At 42.6% G+C, this 18,232-nt stretch overlaps 1 protein-coding gene and 1 pseudogene across 1 annotated transcript in view; one reads left to right on the forward strand and one right to left on the reverse strand.

The window, feature by feature from the left end:
• Positions 1-3,007, reverse strand: part of LOC115519895 — a 160,210-nt pseudogene extending 157,203 nt beyond the window's left edge.
• Positions 2,013-18,232, forward strand: part of SPATS2L (spermatogenesis associated serine rich 2 like) — a 169,011-nt gene continuing 152,791 nt past the window's right edge. The window contains 1 exon segment of the mRNA XM_030325740.1: positions 2,013-2,091. The gene's annotated coding sequence lies outside the window, so the exon portion shown is untranslated.

The following is an 18,232-nucleotide window of genomic DNA, read 5'->3' on the forward strand; positions in this document are numbered from 1 at the left end:
TCCCAGGAAAACATTAATTTATTATTCATTTTGGAATTCTAATTATGGAGATAACCCCCTCCATTAAATAAATTATTTTGCCACAGACCTAAAAGGTACATCAAATTTAAGTCTAATTGCTACAAGTTACCTTTATACCTAAATTTAATAAGCAATGGGATGTTTATCCTTCATATTTATATGTGATATGGCTTTTATTTTTTTACTTTACTTATTTATTTTGAGAGAGAGAGAAAGTGCAAGTTGGGGAGAGGCAGAGAGAGAGAACTCCAAGCAGGCTCTGCACTGTCAGCGCAGAGCCCCATGAGGGGCTCAGTCTCACAAGCATGAGATCATTACCTGAGCCAAAGCTGGATGCTTAACAGCTGGAGCCATGCAGTCCCCCCATATGTAATATGGCTTCTAGAAGCAAGTTTTCCTATTTGCAGCATAGGTGGGGCCAGACCATACAAGTTCAAATCCTCACTCCACCATTTGCTACCAGATAACTTAGGCAAGTTATTTAACTTCTCCATGCTTGTTTCTTTATCTAAACAAACAAACAAAACAAAACAAAATGGACAAAAATAGTACCTACCTGATAGGATTGTTTGAAGATTAAATGAGTTAATACTTATAAAGCATTTGCAAATATTTAAATAAATTATGTGATCAATACATAAATCCAGTGTAACAAGTATTGCCACCACAAGTCGCATAAGAAAATGAGTTCCTGAACTTTTAACTCCTCTATTTATTATGGCTGTGCTTTGTCAACAGAGGCACATAATGTTAGCAGACTTGAACTTTACCGGAAAGGTGTTAGATTTTATATCAAATTATGAATTCCTAAAGACCGGATGATGTACCATTCTGCTATACACTCAGGGACCCCTTAGGAGTTCGGAGTGTGAGATACATAACTACCCCTGGTCTGAAATTTGTTAAGGGGCTTTGACATCCAAAGAACCGTTGAGAAACAGTTACTAGTATTGAGAATACGGGAGGCTAAGAAGTCACCATTTTTAAAAAATAAACTAAATTGGAGCGCTGCCTGCATTTCACTCTACTGCCTCTGGAAGAGGTGTGTTATCTAAAGTGCTTCCATCATGAATAATGATTGAGAAACTGCCTTTACTCTCCCGACTACTGTACTCCCAGGTACAAATCCGTGGACGGATCTGGAACTTGGTTATTACACACGTTAGAGTAACCCATCCTCCAGAAGCCCATTGTGAACAAGAAGGAAAGGAAGGGGCGGGAACACTCCGGGTTAGCAGGGTTTCTAAGGACAGACCAGAGCCCCGGTACTTTTTGAGCGCCTAGTTAGTTCTTCAGGTCATTTTGAAATCTGCTATCTTTGTTTACATTTTGAGCTTGGCCCAGCACCAGAAAGCATTACTACCTTCTAAAAGGAGAAGCATCCCGCATTTGTAGATAGTGCTGGGGGGAGCAAAGTTCATTTTCCCTCGTGTGGGAGGACGACTCTCCTGCAACACGTGCGGGTTGTGACAAAATCTTTGAATAGCAGGGGCAGTTTAAGTGAGGTGGAGGATTGGGGAGAGGCGAGGAGGTAGGTGTGGGGCAAGCAAGCAAAGTGCGGAAGCTGTACGGGGATTCTTCTAGAAAGTGGGGTGGGAAAAGGAGCTAGGGAGGGCGTGTGGAGGGAAGGCATCTGTGTCAGAACGTGCGTGTGAGCGGATACAAAACCCGAGAGAGGCGTGAGCAGCGCGCTGTGTGTGCGAGCGGGAGCGAGGGGCGCCGGCTCGGGGTGTGTGCGCCTGGGTGAGTGACACTGAGGGGCGGGCTGGCCGGTCGGCCGGCGGGCGGGAGCAGCCTGCGAGGGGCGGGAGTGTCCCTGCGTGGAGCGGGCCGATCCGGAGTTGTGTCAGTGAAGGAATCCAGTCCGGGGGCCGAGCTGGCTGCGCCCTCCGCCGCGAGCGCCGGCAGCGCGGGGCGAGCTCCGGACGGCGCGCGGCCCAGGCAGCGGCTCCCGCTCGGCCCGCCCTCCGCGCCGCAGGGGCCGCTACTGCCGCTGCACCTCCCCCGGCGACCGCGCCCCCGGCCGCCGTCTCCCGGCCCGGGACAGAGCGACCAACGCTCGGCACAGAGGTAAGCCCGGGACTCGCGGCCGCCGCCGCCCGGGACCCCCCCTCCCCGCGCGCCGGGCCCGGACCGGGATGCGGGGCTCAGGCGGACGCGGCGGGGCCTGGGCGGCCGGGACGGAGGCTCGGCCCGGGCCGAGCGTTCCGCAGCCTGGGCCGCCCAGCCCCCGCCGCCTCTCGGGGCGCTGGGTGTGGCCCCCGCTCGGCGCCGACGCGGGCTGGCGGCACAGACCGGACGCGGAGGTCGCCGTCCTTCCTTTCTCAGGCCGGCGCGAGCGAACGAGCCGGCGGGCGGGAGGAGGTGCCGGGTCCGGCGCACATTTGCGCGCCCAGGGCGAGCGTGTGGCCGCCGCGCTCCGACGTGGACCCGCCCGCCCCGGATCTGAATCGGCCGCGGCCCCTCGCCGGCCCTCCCCGGCGCGAGCGCCCCCTTCCACTCACGGGGCGGAGTGAGACCCACGGCCACCCGCCGCCCTCCTCCCTCGCTCGGAGCCGCGGAGCTGCCCGCCTCAGCCGGGACCGGCCCACCCTCGACCGCGTCCCGGCGCCCGGCGGGAGCGGGATGCGGTGGCCGCGAAGTCGCCGCGATGGCAGGCGGGGTGACGCGGGCAGACGCCGGGCGACCCGGCCGCGGGACAGAGCGGTCGCGCCGCCGCGTCCGGGCTTGTGGACCCGGAGTCCGCAGGCGGCGGCCGGGGCTCGGATCCGGCGGCGGCGGCGGACTGAAGCCCAAGGCGTCAGTTGTTTCAGAAACGCGGAGAGCGTTCTTCGCGCTCTCAGCACGCTAGACTTTGCGTGTCTCAGAAGATCGGCCCTGCTCGCTCGCACCGTGTTGGGTTGTTAATACTTACTGCAGACGTAGGAGGTGAAGGGCTGAGACTTCACCTGGACCGAGATGCTACCGAGGCTTCACATCTTCGCAAGTGGAGGCTTCCCGTTCTTGGGGGGTTGGGGTGTGTGTGTTTGTGAACTTCGTGAGCTTTCAGTTCCCAGCAGTCCTGGTTTCAGCGGATGTCAAGGTTTTGGAGACCTGACGCTGTAAAGATTCTTTCGGTACAGCATTTTCTTTTCAGTGTATTACAGATTCTGTAGCTTGAGAACTAGTGAAAAACCTTGAACTTCAAACACAGCCTCTTTCTTTCCGTGAAATGTTGTATGTAATATTTTTCACTTATTTAAAAAAAATTAAATGTTATGTTAACTTTACTCTCAAATTGTCCTCTCAAAAGTAAAAAAAAAAAAAAAAAAGACTCACATTTTAGAACCTATGCAGAGGAAAAGGCTTATTCCAGTATTTGAAAGAGTATGGTTGTGTGACCTTTATGACATGGTTTTAGTTGGTCTTAGAGGAACAATTCATTGCCATTCTGATTGATTTTATTTTCTGGAGATTAAGCAGATGTGCAATATGGCAGGGAAAAAAGAGGACAGGAAGTCAGAAATTGCTTCATTCTGAAAAAGAAAATATTCAAGCAGCAAATCCAATTATTGTGAAAGATTCTCTGAAAATTAAAGACTAAGGTTGCCTTCTGGATGAAGTATTTCATTGGCTTTATAAAACTGTATCATTAAACCAGAAAGCAGTGTGTTGCATGCATGGGGGCAGTTTTAACAAGTAACTGTACTGTTAAATAATATCTGTGTATGTTAATATTTATTGGATCTTTAACTTGGGCAAAATCAACTTTGGGAATGATTTTCTATTTAAACAAAGCAAACATTGCTGCAATCTGTAATTAGTGTTTTGGATTAAACTCAAGCTTTGTTAAAACCTATTTTATGGAGAATAGAATGTAAAATATATCAAATTCTGTATCTGTGTGGCTTTACACACACACACACACACACACACACACACACACATGACTAGCCCCAAAGATAATTTGCATAAAAATACAAATGACTTGAATGCAAAGAATATTTAATGACATAGTAAAAACTCAACATCTGGGAAAGAAGTAATATACTCCTTTTTTCTTTCTTTAATCCCTGCCTCTGAAAATATTAAATTATTTCCTAGGGATCAATTAGTTTAACGTACTAATTTAGACAGTCGAGACTCCTTTTGTATTTACGTTGTTTTAGGGAGCTCCCTAGTGAAAGTCTTAAATTGATTTGCTTCTGTGTTCCCACTGGTTTTCAAGTGGCCATTGTGGGGATGGGTATCTATGGGCTTGTGAAGCTGTTCCACCACCTCATGATGATCAGGGAAAGAAAATGCTTAGGCCACACCATTGCAGTCTTTGAAGTGCTGCCAGTCGGAAGCATCTCCTAGATCAATTTTGCTGTGCAGATAGAAATACCGTAAGAAGTTAAGCTTTAGAGATGTCTCATTTTTGGTTCTAAGTTTTATCAGTTTCTCAGTCTGTGATCATAGAATGGTCCTGTCATTAACAATGAATTTTCACTTATGGCATATGTGTGAAAGGCGCCTTGGTGGTCTTTATTCTATTTTCTTTACATAATTTGAATCAGCATCTCATGATGTGAGCTAGGACAAGAACTTTTGGTTACAGTTTTGATAAAGTGGAAGAAGTTGAGGTTGCTGGTAGTAAGATCCAGGCTGCCACCACCTGTCTGGCCACATTGATAAAAGTGGAGCGGGTTTTGTATGCAATAGAAAGATATTGCCTGCTCACTGCCCTGTCCTGTTCTGTAGACCCTTTCCTGACTGTGATAATTATATCATATGTCTGTTACAATTTTTGTGCGCAGAATAGCCACTTTTATAAGCGTGGCACAGGACATGAGGGAAGATACATAATATGGAAAGACTTAAGTGATGGAGGCTGTTTATTGATTTTTGAATGATTGTGCATAATTCAGCTAATCAATTCATTCCATCACTGTTATGCCTTAGAGTGTAATCACACAATTAAAATATGATTTTCATGACACAAACAGTTAAAGACCAAGTACACATAATTATAGAGGAAAAACAAACCTTTCTTTTTTCTTTCCTTTTTTGAAGTAGTCTGCTATGAAGGTGTTATTTCCTTGACACATCAAAATGGCTAATTTGGAGTTGTGATGCTTGTTATGTAAATAGGCCATATGCCGTATTTCTCCATTTTATTCGTTCAGTGTTGTAATGGATAGGATCCCCTAAGTACCATAGCTAAGAATAATAGTCTGTGAAGATGTGTTTCTCTCTACTATTTATGTCATTTCCATTATTTTTGTTTAACAGCTAGTATTTTTATTTTCTAATAAAAAATTCTTAAACGTGGGGTGCCTGGCTGGTTCAGTCAGAGGAGCATGTGACTTTTGATCTCAGGGTTGTGAGTTTGAGCCCCACGTTGGGTTTAGAGATTACTTAAATAAATAAAAACTTCAAAATGTTTTTCTTAAATATGATGGTGTTACCTATTTGTATAGCATGCAAATTTTTGTCTCTACTATAGACAAACTCTGTTCCCATTTATGCACCTGTTTAATAGACTTTTCATGGCGGATGTCCTGCTGTCAGACTAAAGGCTGCATGCCTGACACAAAGTTTTTGTATTCTTTGCTAAACCTATTCCTTTCACAATGAGAAGATGTTCCTTGATACTCGGCATTCTCTTTGTCACCTGGACTTGAGACCCAGGGACCATCCTCTGGCTCCTCCTTCTTTCATACTGTGCATCAAGTTCTGTTAACTTTTCCTTTTTAATAGTGTCTCTGAACCGGTCCCCATATCTCCTCTGCATTCCTCACTCTCCTGGATAGCCCAGGTCCATGGCCATCTCTGTTCTAGGATGATTAGAGTGAGCTGTACCTTGGTCTCTCACTAATTGAGTTCTCCCCACTCTGTGTGCTCCCACCACATCAGCCTTCCTAAACTCTTCTCCTTAGAACTCCTCTCCAAGGATTGTCTCGCTGGAAGGCTGTGTTGACCTCAGGTTTATATGATTCTAAAGCCAGTACTCTTTCCACTAGTTCATATACTTTCCATGCCCTTGCCTTTAGTTCCACCTCTCAACCTGGTTTGAATGTACTTTACAGTCTTGCCCAAATTTGGTTTACCAAGTTTATTTTCTGGTCCTTTCCAACATGAGCCTTCTATTCCTGGTAATCGGATCTCACTGCCCTTCTAAGATGACTTTGTACCCTTTTGTTCATGCTCTGCTTTTTAGAACATTTTTTTTTCCTTTTTCCTCTAACCTAACAACCATCTCCCAGTTAAAGTCAGCCTGATCATGTTACTCACTGGTTTCTTCTTCTTCTGCCCTTTTGTCCGCACCATCCCTTTAGACCATCAGGTACTCTCTGGTACTCTTGTATGCTTAATTCTTGCTCTTCCAACTAGACTGAAAGTTCCTTGAGGGCACTGTTCTAACTTGCATGCTATCCTTTAACCGTCTATGGGCCTTGGCATAGGAAGCTCTTGATAAGTATACCAGTGGAGTCAATAAGCCATAAGGGTGAATTTTTTCTAAATAATGGGCTTTGATATTGCCTGTGTACTGCTCACCATTGTGTCCCCAGAGCCTAGCTTGCAGCTTGACACCTAGTCATGACCTCAATAAATATTTGTTAACATAGAAATTAATGTTGACATTGGATAAAAGGGAGAGGCATTTGAAGGAGGCATCTGTCAAGGAGTTTTTCCCATTTTTCTTCTGTGGTTCTAATCAGCCTCTCCATTCATCAGCTGTGAGATTCTGAGGCCTCGGCATTTTCCAGTCTTGAGATAATGATGGAGGCTGGCAGTTGTGAGTTGGAATTAAGGAGGCTGTCGTTATTTTAAGGTGGAGTGATGGGTCCCAGTAGTGAGCAAAAAATAAAAGTATTCAGGCTTTATGCCAGTATTTTATACATAAAACAATTAGGCTAGAGTTCTCAGTTAAATAAAAGTTCAGCTAATCGGCCATAAAATCCCAGACTGTATCACAGGACTGCCCAACCTTTTTCATTTTAAAACTTCCTTGTAAATTAAAAAAAAATCATCTGGGGATTCAAGCAGGGATGAAAGGTAAGGTAGGGAAGAGTTGGCACCCATCATACTGTGTTCAGGACAAAATTAAATTCTTCAAACTTCCAATAAGACTCACCTTGTACAAGACACTGTTTTTTGCCAGGAAGGAGTTTATAGTCTAACAGGAGAAATGACAAATGTATCCCAGAAACAAAGGTCTAAGAGAGCTCAGAAGGGAAAATTTCCTTTCCTGGGATATGGTGGGGATCTTGAGTTGTTTATTGCAAGAGTTCAGTAGCTATCATTGGGAGTACAGGGGTAAGGGAATGGTGGCTGGGTGTGGGGGTAGGGAAGGGCAGGCCTATTCTAGAGTTCTGAGTCCAGTATCAGTATTCTTTTACCCTGCCACTGCTCCTAAGCTGAAATCCCACCAGAGCTCTCCTGGGCATTGGTGGGCTGCAGTGTTCAATAATGAAACTTAAAGCATATACAGATCCCTGCAATAATTACTTTTGGTGCCAAGTGCTGAACTGACCATGACATAAAGCACAAAATAAATCTTGTAAGCAGTATAACCAGTGCATTCCTGGGTAGCATCCAACTTGCTCAGAATGCTCAAAAAGGTCTCCTGCATTGTGGAGACACAGCTGAAAGTTGAAACTTTTATAGTGCTCTACCTAGGGAGAGGTCTGCCCTGATTGTGATCTCAAGTAGCCAGCCATCTGTGAGACACTGCCCAGTGCATCCAGCAGAGCTCAATGAATGAGTAAACATACTATTATACAGAACCCTAGTTCTGATTCTGTAGAAGTATTCCCATGAGCTGTAAAACTTGGACCAATGGGTTTATGTTTCAGGGAAGACAGATTTGGGGTCAGTGTAAGAAAGGTGCTATTTCATGAGGTGGCTAAGCCCCACATGACTAAATGTATTCAAGCACATGCTATAATACGTAGTGTCTCATTTAAATACATGCCTTATCTCCTTTTTTCCTCAAAACAGTGCTCTGAAGTACATACTTTTATTACCCCTGCCTTACTGAAGAGCAATATTGAAGCCTAGAAAGGTTGAGTAGTGAGTTAGGTGTAGAGCAGATGTCACCCCTGTGTTTGAGGGCTGAGACTGAATATGTATCGTGATGAAGAAAGGACACAAACATCAGATGGCCATTAGGATTTTTTTTAAGTTTATTTATTTTGAGAGAGAGAGAGAGAGAGAGAGAGAGAGAGAGAGAGAGAGAGAGAACATGTGCACAAGCAAGCTGGGGAGGGACAGAGAGAGAGGGAGAGAAAATCTCAAGCAGGCTCCATACTGTCAGCATAGAGCCTGATGCAGGGCTCGATCCCACGAACCGGGAGATCATGACCTGAGCCAAAATCAAGAGTTGGACGCTCAACTGATTGACCCACCCAGGCGTCCCCAGATGGCCATTAGGATTTTTAAGGACCCTTCCTAACAGTACGATTGGTGGTTTAATTCTCCTTAGGGATCAAGATGTTGATTGTTGCAAAGCATAGATTCAGCAGCAGCAGAGCCCAATGCTAGAAATTCAGAACAAAGTGAATACAATTATCACCATCATGATAGGTATCACTTATTGATTATCTCATTTAAACCTCAGGGTTATCTTGCAAGGTATAGATTATGTACCTTTTAAAAGAGGGAGACACCAAAGTCAGGAAAGTTACAGAATTTGATTGAATCTGCATCGTTGATAAGTTGCAGGAGAGTCTGTTTGGTGTCTCACCCCCACAAGTCCGGGCTTTCTTACACCGCTCTTTCTTACACTGCTTTTTTTCTTACACCGCTCTGCCAGGTAATGTGTGGTGATACTGAAATGTTTACCTATCAGTTCAGCACAGACACTGACCAACCAGAGAGGCCACAAACTATAAACAACCGCTCTGGCTCTCCTGAGTAACCTGAGGTGATTTAGTTAGAGCCCAAAGGTATGCAAAAGGCTTGGTAGTATACCAAGACCACAAATCTGGGCTCCAGGAAACTAGTGACTTCTATGCTCAGTATTTATCTGATTTTCTACATGATATGTAGGACTATTTTTAAAAAGCCTTCCTGTGTAACTTGGGGTGCATGGGTGGCTCAGTTGGTTAAATGTCAGACTTCGGCTCAGGTCATGATCTCTTGGCTCTTGACTTCGAGTCCCGCATTAGGCTCTATGCTGACAGGTCAGATCCTGGAACCTGCTTCGGATTCTGTGTCTCCCTCTGTCTCTCTGCCCCTCTCCCACTCACACCTGTCTCTCTCAAAAATAAATACATATTTTTAAAATTGTATTTGATTTCTATTTCTAAATAAAGAAAAATAGTTTTGCAACGGTAATGTTATATCTTCCTTATAAATGGCAGGTTCTTCCTCGTCACACCTTTTCTTCCCTTTATTTTCTGTAGTCGGAGACTAATCTCTCTGGACAACATCCCTTCCTGCTTCCTCAGGGACCTTGTTCCATTATCTCTCTTTTCTTCAGGGTCTCAACCAACCTTTTCTTTCAGCGCATTAACACACGCAAGTCTTCTCATCTTTTATAAAAACAGAAGACAAGACGAGCAAAATCCCCTTGGCCCCTTCCCTCTTGGTCTGGTTGTGTTCCATCCCATTGCTGTTGTCAGAAGGACCTGTTCTTACACAGTAACTGCACATCCTTTTTTCCCCTTTCTCTCCAAACCCCCACAGTCCTGTCCTCTCACGATGACCACCTCTGACCTTCAAACTGGCAGATCTTTTGTCTAGGATTCTCTTCTGATTTTTGACCTGTGTGCCTTTGTGATTACTCTCTGCTCTTTGAAACTTTGTCCACTTGTTTTCTGAGGCATTCCTCTTTCCTGCTTTCCATTTACAGCATATTCCTAATGTATTTTCTCTCTCAGTCAATGAAACCCACTTCACCAGTTTTTAAATCTGGGAGTCGTTCTAGATTCCTCCCTCTTCCTCAACCCGTACATTTCATTGATCACCAAGGCCTGTAGAAGCCATATCTCTCAATCTCATTGGAATCTGCCCTGACCTGTCAAGACCACCACCACCATTACTGCTTTGGTCTAGGCCCTCATCACTTCCCTTGAGGATTACTGCAGTGGCCTCATAACTGGCCTCTGCCTTCTGCTTGGCCTGCCTCCAATCCATTCCCCACACTGCTGCCTTTCTAAAAGGCAGATTTGGTCACGACTCTCTGCTGCTTAAAATCCTTCAGCAGAGTCAGAGAAGCAGTCTCCAGGATAAAATCTAAGCTTCCTAGCATGGCACAAAAGCTCCTTTGTGATCTGGGCTCTCCCTTCGTGTGTGTATCAAAGTCTTCTCTAACGATCCTGGTCCCTGCCCCTGCCCATGGCATCCTTACTAGAGGAAACGAGTTGTTACAGGAAAGAAATGAGAGGAAATATGGGAACAGAGAAGAGATTATAGAACTATGCTAGCCAGTACTGTAGCCACTAGCTGTATGTGGCTGTGGAGCGCTTGAAATAATGTGAGATGTTTTGTGAGAGTAAAATACACCACAGTTCAAAGACTGTATATGAGAAAAAGATGTAAAGTATCTCATTAAAAGATTTAAATATTGGTTACTTAATGAAACAGTAATATTTTGGATATAGTAGTTTAAATAAAATATATTATTAAAATTAACTTCACATATTTATCTTTACCTTTTTTTTAACATGGCTACTAGAAACGTTTAAATTGCCTGTGTGGCTCTTATTATAGTTCTGTTGGACAGCATTGTTACAGAACATCTCCTCATTCCCAGGAGATGCATCCTGTATGAGCCAAGCCCATGAGCTTGTTGAATGATTAAGTCAACCCTACAGATATAGAGAAGCGGCAATTGCTCAGTTTCTTAAATCCAGAGATACAAAGTGCTTTAGATAAGATTCGGAATCAAAGAAACAGATTGTGAAAGCTACAGCCAGGAGTCATGCATACAATGTGCACAGTGCTGAAATCATGATTAAAGCACATCTGTCTCCCTAGCCTACCCAGTCACTGTCAGGAGTGAGAAGCAGGGATACTTGTGTAGTAGAGGGAAGATTTGAGATAAACTGTAGGAGCTGGGGAAGGGCAGGTCGAGTCACATTCCTGAGAAGCCTTCAACTTGTGTGGCACCAGGTGGAGCACCGGGAGCCTTGCCCAGGTCTCTGAGATGCCCCATCCTGCCATTGATCCCTTCTGGTGGGCCAAGGCCCAGCTTCCCCACTGTCTAGCTCTGGAATTCTGAACAAACTAATGAACCAGTAGGTCTTGAGCCTTAACAATATGTGTGCTATAGAGTCATTGTGCATCAAACAAAGTGATGTGCCAAACAACTGTTGGTAAAGCACTTAAGATACTAAGAGCAGCAGTCTGTGAATCAGTTGGCCCAAAAGGCTAAGGGCATGAGGGTGGTCAGAAAGACCCAGAAGATAATATATGGTGTCCTAGGAGATACACAAAGCTTTATGTTTTCACAGTGGAAAAGCCAACCAGTGATAGAAACCAGAGCTTATCGAGTTGGAGCAAGAGGTGAGGGGAAGAAACCATAACTATCATGATAAAGGTTCAGCAGGATCAGATTCCAGCGAAGTCTGATAGGCAGAGTGACTCAGTGCCTTCTCTCCTGGTCTTTTGCAGATTGTTCTGTTAAGCCCTTCATTTCAGGGGAGAATCCCTTTGAGCAGTTGTTTTTATTTGTGTCTACTTATTAGGCATTAGTCTACAAACGGAGAAAGTTTCATGTGCTAAAAAGTTTGAAAGTCATATATGTACAGAAAAGGGCCTGAGAAAAATGGCGACCAAGTCGATGTGGTTATTGTTCCCCCATCTGCAGGGTGTGGGACCAGTGTAGGTTCTTTGCCGGAGGGTTGCCACTCCCTTGCATATGTACCTTAGGGACTCTCCATGGGATCGGCCCTGCAGTTTGCCTAGGAAGCCAGAGCTCAGCCTCATTCTTGGGTACCACGTTTTCACTTTGTGCCCCAGATTTCACTTTGTCTCCTTCATTCCCAAGTCCCTGCTTTTCGTTTTCATGTAGGAATCCCAAGTTGCCTTAGGTAAGGGTCCCATCATGTACTTCCACGCTTTCTTAGGACAGTAGTCTTGCAGCTGAGCTACAAGCCTTAAAGGTAAGTCCCCTGCTGCTCCCTTCCATGCTTCTTCAATACCGACACCTGCCAGCAATGGGCAGGAAACTCAGTTTGATAGATGTTTGAATAGCTTGCCTGGATACTGGCTGTTACCTGGTTCCAGACCCATGACACTGAGCACTGCTTATTAATGAGCTGCCCCACTGGCCTCTGGGTCCCATTTGTACCATATGTGCAACTTGGGAAGAGAAGAGGAAAGCAAAAATAGGGCTGTTTTTCCTAAATTATGATACGTCCACTTCTTTGTCTCCTGTGGGAAGGCTGGTCTCGTGTGTAGATGAGAAAGGTAGCCTTCATGGTGTGATTTCAGACTCTGTACTACTGGAAAGGGCAGTTCAGATATCAACAGCTTCTCTTTTCCTGCTCTCTAATACGTGAAAGCCTACATTATACAAACTCTACTCCCTTTCCTAAGATCAATATGGTTTATCGGAAAAAAGAGGACAAATTTGTCACTTGAAAGACTTGGTTTTGACTTATGTAATTGACTGTCTATATTATTTAAATTATTTAATCTTCCTGAATCTCCATTTTCTTATATATGAAGTGAAATTAATAACACCCGCTTGTTTTGTTATGACTAAATAAAACGATATAAAGTGCCCAGCAGCAGGGCCTAAAATGCAAACGCTAGGGAAGTGGTAACATAAACTTGTTAGATGTGTGTTCTTTAGGTTGAATCATTTTATAGACCCTTACCCAAAACTGATAAGGAAGAGAAAAAGCAATCTGGGTCAAGGGGCCCAGATTTCACCCATGCAAGGGTGACAAAGGACCATAAGGAAGTTGCCTTCATGGTTTGCTTAAGGCCAGTCCTACCTAATGGTTTGCATTTGTGAAAATATTCATCTGGGATTATGAGTACAGCATGAAGGCATGGAAAAAAGGCTTGTTTACATCGTCTGCCAGGATAGCATAAGAATAAACAAAGCAAGTTTTTGAATCTCTGAATAGCCAGGTGCACTGCCATCAAAATAAACTTTTATTTCTATTCTTTGCTGATACATTACAAATAAAGGAAGTCACTAAAATACCCTGAAAAGGAAGATTCATATACAAATTAGACACTGGGGACAGATTTCACACTCATTTTGTTGGAGCCATTCTTTCCTTAACTGTGGATGTTTGGAAAGTTCTTTTGTTGTAGTCTTTGTTGCTTACAAGAAGGGAGGAAAAGCTTTAGTATACTAAGGAAAGAGTGGTTTTGATCGGAGGCAATATTGTTCTCAGTGTGGGCTGGTTGTAGTGATTTCTAATACATAGCTGAGAAAACGCATTTATTGAAGAGCCATAAACAGCAGTGAAATACTCTGATCTGACATACTGCCACTTCTGATCGATGAATGTTATTATAGGAATGTGGGCAGTCCTGTAATTTTTAAGGGAACAGTAGATGTTATGCTGGCTATTGTGGCTGCTAACATCCTGATCTAGAAGGTCTTTGTCCCTTCTATTTACTTCCCCTGTGAGGTCTGAATAGTGGACTGAATTCAGTGCACGCATGGGTCTCCCAGTGACTTCCTCAGCTCTTGATGCAATTGACCCCCCCCCCCCCGCACTGTAATACGATAGCCTCAGTATAGTGTCATGTGAAAACTGTAAACTCTCAAGGAGAAAATGCAAATCAATTGCCCCCAAAATTAAAAATAAAAGCATTAAAAATATTATTTAGTGCTGGTTTGTAGCATTGAATATATAAATTCGCTTATTGTTTTGATAGTCCCAGAGCAAGAACTGTTTCAGCTGCGATGGATGATATCAACTAAGGTTGCCATGACAACATTAATTTATAATTTCCAAACTTTGGTAGAATTTCACCTTCTGGACTCTTCCAGATTGCATTTAAATTTATAGTTATTTCTCATTAAGGCAGGCATTTTTAGATATTGCATCCATAAAGCCCTAGGACTGTCTTCATGAAAGTTACTAATGTGAAATTAGAAGCGTAGAATGTGCGTTGGAAGGGGATAGAGGGTGCTATGGTTTAATGTCCCCCCACAAATGCAGGATTCCTTTCCATGGTATCCCAGTCAGCCAGCTGCCATTTGAACGCTGCCAGGAGCGAGAACTTCACGATTTTGCTATGCTGAGGAATTTTGACAGTCATCACAATGCTTCTAGATCTTAAGCGCCTTTAGATTTGGACCTAGTCTCATGTGTGGTTGGACCAGTACTCATTATGAAGCACAGGCAGACAAAAATGTTGAAATCTGCTTCCCTGCAGCTTCCCCGTTTGTCTTTTGTCACCCTTTGGAGTGCCACAGAATAGACACCTTCTGTGTGGTAGCTCTTCAGATATTTGACCGTAGCTATTGGACCTGCTACTCAGAGTCTTCTCTTTTCAGGCATACGTGGTCCCAGCTCTCTGAACTGAAATCTCCCATCCTGTTAACACTTCTCTGGTCGCCCACTGCTCTGCCCATGCTGTTTTAAAAGCGAGGATCTTCAACTCCACTCCCTCCTCCTCAGTTCTCTGAGCAGTAGGAAACTACCTTGTTCAGGGCACCCTTCTTTTATTAATCTAGTCAAATATTGTATTGACCTCTGTTTTAAACCTGGGCCAGCACATTGTTGGTTTGTCACTAAAGTCAAATAAAATTTCCAAGTCTTTTCTTAAACAACTACTACAAAGCCAAGTCTCCCTTACTCTGTGCTTATGCAGTTAATCGTGTGAACCTGTGTAGATGATTTTACATTTATCCTTGTTATATATTGTCTCTTTTGGTCAAATCATTTTTCTTCTCTAGCAAGACATTTTTGACTTCTAATTTTTAAATTCAATTTATTAGTGATACTTCTTTCACTTATTATTAATTACACATTTGAGAATTGTACTTTCTCATTGATAAAATGTTGACCAGGACAGGCCAAAGATAGAGACCTATGACTCTCTACAGGAGACTGGGCATCAGTATGTGAATTTTGTTAGTCTTGTCTTGTCTTTTTTTTTTCTTTTTTCTTTTCTTACTAGTTTGATAATCTTTCACTTGTGTTTCCTTTCTTCTCCCCAGGCTGTCTAAGAGGACAGAGTCAGGAAATATTTAGTCAAATGCCTAAGTAATGCTATCATTGTTGATCTTCTTATTGCCAATCTTAGAACCTCCATTTTGAAGTGAAACAAGATTAGTTTGGGGTTACTTTTAGATGGCATTTTTCTTTTGAAAAATTTACTAAAATCATATCTAAATGACCTTATTTTAAATTTAATTTAAAAAGAACAATTTGGCAGAATAAATTCTTGTCTCATCTGTACATTCAATTCATATGAACTTGTTTGGTTCAAAGGAATTGCTTTTTTGTACATCATTCAGTTCTCTTTATAGAATCATTGCTCTGAAAATGTACCAGTGGTGTGACAGGAAATCACTCCTTAGGTGTCACTTCAACACATCATTATATTCACACCTTCTGGGGTAGACAGTAATCAGGCTGAGGCATGTCCAAACAGTGTGCTGGTGTCTACGTAAATGGCTCCGTGACAGTATCACTTAACATGACCATGACAGGGAATGCACTAACGGCATCATGTCACTAATGGATGTGTTTTCACTAAGTGGAAAATTCTGTATTACTTGAAAAGATTTTTCCCCCTCACACAAGCTCTTTCAGTTTTTGTATTAATATCGAATGTCTGTCAAATACACATACGGTGTTTCCCATACTACATTTGGTTGTATTCATATTCAAAATAGTTTTTCTTTTTAAGAGAGAGGGAGTGTGTGCATGCTCTCATGCATGCAGTGGGGGGAGGGGCAAAGAGAGAGGGAGAGAGAGAACCCTCAGCAGGGTCCACGCCTAATGCAGAGCCGGACCTGGGGCTCGATCACGCAACTGTGAGATTATGACCTGAGCCAAAGTCAAGAGTCGGATGCTTGACCAGCTAAGCCACCCAGGCGCCCCTCAAAATAGTTTTTTACATGCTCTTTACCTTGGACTCAGTGGAAAGAAAAAAAAACTTGAAGGAATACTAGCACTGAATCTATAAGTCAAATCTAGAAGTCTATGGCTTCATAAAAATACTTGTATTTGTGTAATACTTCACATTTTACAAAGTACACTCACACATTTCCTTCTTTGAAATTTTTTTTCTGATTATAAAAACAATTCATACTCCTTGATTTTGGAAAAGATACTAAAATGGATAAAAATAATTAAAAGTCAGCTAAAATTTCACCACTCAGAGATTGTCATTGCTAGCATCTGGTGTGTTTTCCTTCAGATATGCATGTGTGTGTGGATCTGAGTATGCATGCATGCATACATTTGTGTGTGTGTGTGTGTGTGTGTGTGTGTGTGTGTGTGTGTTTAAACTAGTCTCCTGGTGGAGCTAGGAAGTTTGTATTGAAGAATCAGTGTGACATAGTAGTTAAAAATGCTTTGGAATCAGACAGTTTGAGATTCCAGTACTGGCCATGCTACTTTATATAGTGACTATAAGTTGCCCAAACTATCAAAATTGTAGTCTCTCTTTCTATAAAATGGGGATAATAATAGTATGCATCTAGTTGGTTTATTGTAAGAATTAATAAGGTAATCCATGTAAAGTACATAGCATGGTACGTGGCTCATAGTCAATGCTCAGTAAATGTGAGCTGTTATCATTATACAGACCTTCTTGTCTGTTTTCCTCACTTAAATTCTAGGAGAGCAGTTTCCCTTGTCATAAAATATTATTGGAAAAATATTTAGAATAACTGCATACATTTCAATATATGAATATACCTTAATGTGGTCATTTCCCTATGCTTAGACCATTTCAGTTCTTTGCTATCATAGGAGCACCAGCATTAATATCCTTTACATTATTTTTTTGTGCATAGACAACAGATTCAAAATGAATCACTAATCACATTTTACAGGGAGGTGGAAAAAAAATGAACAGTTCCTTCGTATATACTAAAATACCAGGTTGTATGCTAGGTTTTTTATAGCAAAATTCTTGTTTGCCTCTTCCACAGCCCCTTTGAGGCAAATCTGTTATCCCCATTTTTCAGACGAGAAAGCTGTGAGGGGAGATAAGTAGTTTGCCCAAGGTCACAAAGATAGTGGTAGTAGAGATGGTATTTGAAGCCAGCTGTCTGATTTCAAAGCTTAAGCTTTTCCATTCTGGCATGCAGTTCATGCCTATCCTTTTAAGGCTGGCGGAATGAATAGTTACCATTGTGCTTTTTACAAACTGTCGCTTTGTACCACGTAAAAGATAGGACACTTGGCTGGAACTCTTGGCTTACTCAATATAGTACCTCTTGTGTGCGTATGTTCTTATATGTTTTGGAATCAAACCTCATTAAAATAAGGTGTTAACTAAAGGAAATAAGACATTGATATGATTGATGAAAGCAAACCTCAGGGAAGAAGACATTTATTTGGTCAATAATACAAAAGTCGTCCGTGTTTTAGTTGTATGGACTAGGCCAGAATTACTTCTCTCCCCAGGAAGCAGGGTATTTCACACAAATCCATATAGGAATTAACTGATAATAATGGCCAAAGTAAATTGATGGTGTCAAAAGGAATGGTAAGTTTCATTACTTGTATATTAAGGGTTGAAAGGAAAAATCTTTAGCTTTAGCTGTAAGATGATACATCAGGAAAGAGCTATAATATTTGCTAAAGGCATAAGTATAGGTACAGGGGAGACATAGAATATACTGGGATAAACCCCCACAGAATTATTTGGTGAACTGACAAGTTGTCTTTAAAAAGTCAACCATTCGGAACATTTATCTTGGCAGCTCTCAAATCTGACTTACAGCATGTAGTGTGGCAGTCAATTTTGTAGGAAAAATGCATAATTAATATGAAGATCAAGGTGTAGATATTGCCAGTCAGTACCTAACACAGTTTCTTAGAACAAAGGAACAATTGAAGTTGTCTTTTAATAGGGTAATCCTGGTTTGTCATTTTGTAGGTTTCAGTTCTTAGTAAAAATGAACAACAAAAAAAAAATCCTAGTAGTAAAATTTCACATTGAAGAGGTACTTTGTTGCAGAGTTTATAACCAACTATTGTCTAGTCAAGGAAGCTATCTTTGGTTTTGAGCTCTTGAATTTTTATAGCCTTTGAGTTTACACATTCTTACCTTAGAATTGTCCCAGTTTCCCTTAAGTCATTTT

This window comes from Lynx canadensis, chromosome C1 (genome assembly GCF_007474595.2).
Source record: "Lynx canadensis isolate LIC74 chromosome C1, mLynCan4.pri.v2, whole genome shotgun sequence".
Lineage (NCBI taxonomy): Eukaryota > Metazoa > Chordata > Mammalia > Carnivora > Felidae > Lynx > Lynx canadensis.